At 36.0% G+C, this 3355-nt stretch overlaps 1 protein-coding gene across 5 annotated transcripts in view; it reads right to left on the bottom strand.

The window, feature by feature from the left end:
- The window catches only part of LOC106686827 (klaroid protein), a 45330-nt gene that overhangs the window by 7496 nt on the left and 34479 nt on the right, over positions 1-3355 (bottom strand). The gene's annotated exons all lie outside the window — the stretch shown is intronic.

The raw sequence follows: 3355 nt of genomic DNA, 5'->3' as shown, positions 1-3355 counted from the left end.
AAGGTCCCGTGGCCATCTTCTTTTCATACGCCTCGGCGGATTATCAGGGATTGTTATGGATGCAAGATTAAGAAATAATGGGTTAGGATGATTAAGGAGTTTGGAATAAAAAGACACATATCTGTTTTGGGTCAAATCTGCAACGAATGGGATGTTAAGGTCTTAATGAATGAGTTTATTTGTGACGTAATAAGCAGCATCAAGGATTTTACGTATGATTTTGGATTGTAACGATTGGATGCGGGAAGAATTTGAAGATTTATTTAAAATTAAAAAAAGGGAATTTTTAATAGTTTTTACTTATTCTCAGATCTATAAATATATTTTTGAAGATGACAAGGTTAAATGAGAAGATTAAATATTAAATAGATATGAGAGTTTTTATTTTATTATCTATAATATTATTAGACTCTAAACCTCAAGGCGTGTTTTTCTAGGCAATCAGAGCAGACATTTAGCTAAATTTACGACTATTTATTTACAAATATACTTAAAATTCTACGTTGTACAACACTGACCAATGTATGTAATCTTCTTTTTCACAAACAAACACTGACTGTAAACAATCTTCGTCACTTTATCTTCTTGGATTTTTCTAGATGTCTTCTTTTTAAAATATGTCTACCAGTGAGAGTAGACAAAGGCTGATTCAGGACATCCTGCATCCAAGAGGCGTCCCTCCCCCGCGTCTAAACAACAAGTGCCGTTTCTTTTATTCTATCTTCAACGTTCACTCATCGATTCAAAGAAATCGATTGTAGTACAATCGCTCTAATTTACTAGCTATGATTCACGATGTAGATATTTTATTGATTATTGTTATTGTCTTCTATTTCTTCTTAGATTATTCCTTTATAAAAAATAACTATTTACTCAAAAAAGAGTATATTATAAAATATATTGGTGCAAGGTAGTTCAGTGGTTAGATGCTGAAATTCTTGCTAGGACTCAGGTTCGTATCTGGCTGTGATAGATAATTATTTATTCTGTAGCTGTGAGTCAAACCTGTAAGTACGAAAGCCCTCTTGGGGTTCACCTAGCCTCATTAAGTAGGTACCTTAATTAGGGAAAAATCTAGAGGTTGGGAGTGATCTTGAAAAAATCACCTTCTTTTAACCAACCTTTTAAAAACCATTCTTTTAAAAACAGTGATTTCTGACTCTGCATCGTCTGTAGTGGTTCATCTTATCATTATTTAATAATTGTCCTTATTCTTTGTTTTCATCAAAAGTAGCACCTACCTGGTGTACCGGACACAGGTCAAGGGCGGGACTAGAAAAAATTAATCTTTAATATTAATGAATTTTCTGACTAAGCTCGCAGTCCCGAGCAACACAGCTTTCTGCGTTAGCTCCAGAATATTCAACGACAGATCAAGGTCCTTAATGCTCTCCAGTGTCGTCCCCGGGATCAGACCATTGGTTGAGATAATCAACAGTAGCACCCTGACTTTCTCGAGCTTATACAATTGTTTTAATTCCTCTCCTAGATCCTGATTTTTTTCGGCTATCACCTTGTGAAGGTTGTCATTTGATGGTATGCCTATTTCTATAATTATTATATGGGCGACAGACCATGGAAGTCTAAGTTCTCGCGCGATGTAAAAAATACATCCGGCGTTTCTTTCTTGGCGTGGTTTTTTCTTAGGATTGGTTCGTGACTTTCACGCCTATTTTTTGTGAGTGCCACCCATTGGCTAACGGGTCTCACAAATGACCGGGGGGAGTTAACTGGATTTAGTGAATGACACAATTTCTTCCTTATTAAACTATAATAGTTTATTTCATATCATACAGCAACGTTTCGGGAGATTTCCCCTATCTTCAGGCTGTTGATAACAAAAACCTATATATGACATATAATTTTCTCATATTTGTCTTACTTGCTAATATATTATAATATTAATGTCATAATTGAGTAATACTTTCTAATAGTCATACATTGTAGGAGAATAATTACCTTTCCGGTAATAAGGGAGGTTGTGAGCGAGTTTTGTATTATTTTGTACTTGAAACAAATCGGGATGGGACCGGGACTCGATCTTACAACCTTTGGGTTGGTAGACTGGCGCGTTGCGACGCTACTACTGCTGCCCCTATTTCTATAATACTTGCACATTTTTCTCTCATAGAGATTAGCAAAATATCAGGCACAATATGAGGAATCGTGCGATCAGTAATGATGGCCTGGTACCAATAGAGCTTGACATCCCGCTTATCAATGATCGCTTGTGGGCTGTACTTGTAACATAACAAGGTCTGCTGTCGTTTAGAAGTTTTAATTTTTTGGCTAATTGTTGATGGACGATTTTAGCCATACTGTTGTGCCTTAGTAGATATTCTTTTCCAGCAAGCACTTGGGACAGCCTGATGTCCGTTCTCCACAGCCGATAATACTCGGCAATGTCATCTCCACGTCGGCAGGAGTCTGTAGGTCCTGGTAGCTATCACCTGGTCCTGTATGTCGAAAATAAATCCTTCTGTCTCTGGGAAAAGGGCACCCTTGCGAAGCCACATCAGGGACGCACTCCGATCAATTCCTCCTTTCAATAAAGTATAGATAAATCTTCCATCCAGTTCCTTAGATTTCCTGTTTTCAAGCAGAAGTTTTTGGTTCACTGCAGAGGAAAGATTTTCATTTTGAAGGCGTTTATTTCATATTTATAGCACGGTTAGACCGCTGTCTAACACCACAATAGTTGATATGACTCTCGAAGATATGTTGTCTTGGATTATCGAAGATTTTCTTCTTTGCTGCGGAAAGCTTTTAACATTCTGGAAAGCCCTCGTCTATTAAAGATTGAATCTATCACTTTTCCATTTTTGGTATAGAATACAGCACATTTATCGAAGTCCACCTTCATATGAATATCTTCATTGAAGACCCTTACTGTTTCCAAAAGGTTTGTCGATTATTCTCATTCCTGTCATACAATTTGATATCAACCATGTAAAAGGAATGAGAAGCCATGGTTTCTAGAACAAGATGACACCCTTTGTTTGATGACTTTGGCAAAAGGCTTAAATTATTATTATTATTATTATGTATTCATATCCCGCTAATATAGCTAGTTTCCTACAGACAGGGGTGGCTTAAAATTTAATAAGTAGATAACAAACAAAATGTGACTTAAACATAAGAAAACTGGCTACTCTTTAATATTTAATATTTAAATAAACCAGTTAGGGATACCAACAAGTGTCCTAATGGCGTTGAGAAATGACGAATCTGTAATTGTAAAAGTCATTAAATTCATCCATCAGACTAACTTAATAACCAACCTTTAATTATTATAATTATCTCTTTAGCTTGCCTTATTTTTAAAATTAGAACAGTCAGTTATCTGCTTTTCACC

Source organism: Halyomorpha halys, unplaced genomic scaffold (genome assembly GCF_000696795.3).
Source record: "Halyomorpha halys isolate HHAL.00 unplaced genomic scaffold, Hhal_1.1 Scaffold885.1, whole genome shotgun sequence".
NCBI classification, from domain to species: domain Eukaryota; kingdom Metazoa; phylum Arthropoda; class Insecta; order Hemiptera; family Pentatomidae; genus Halyomorpha; species Halyomorpha halys.
This window is presented reverse-complemented; position numbering and strand designations above follow the sequence as displayed.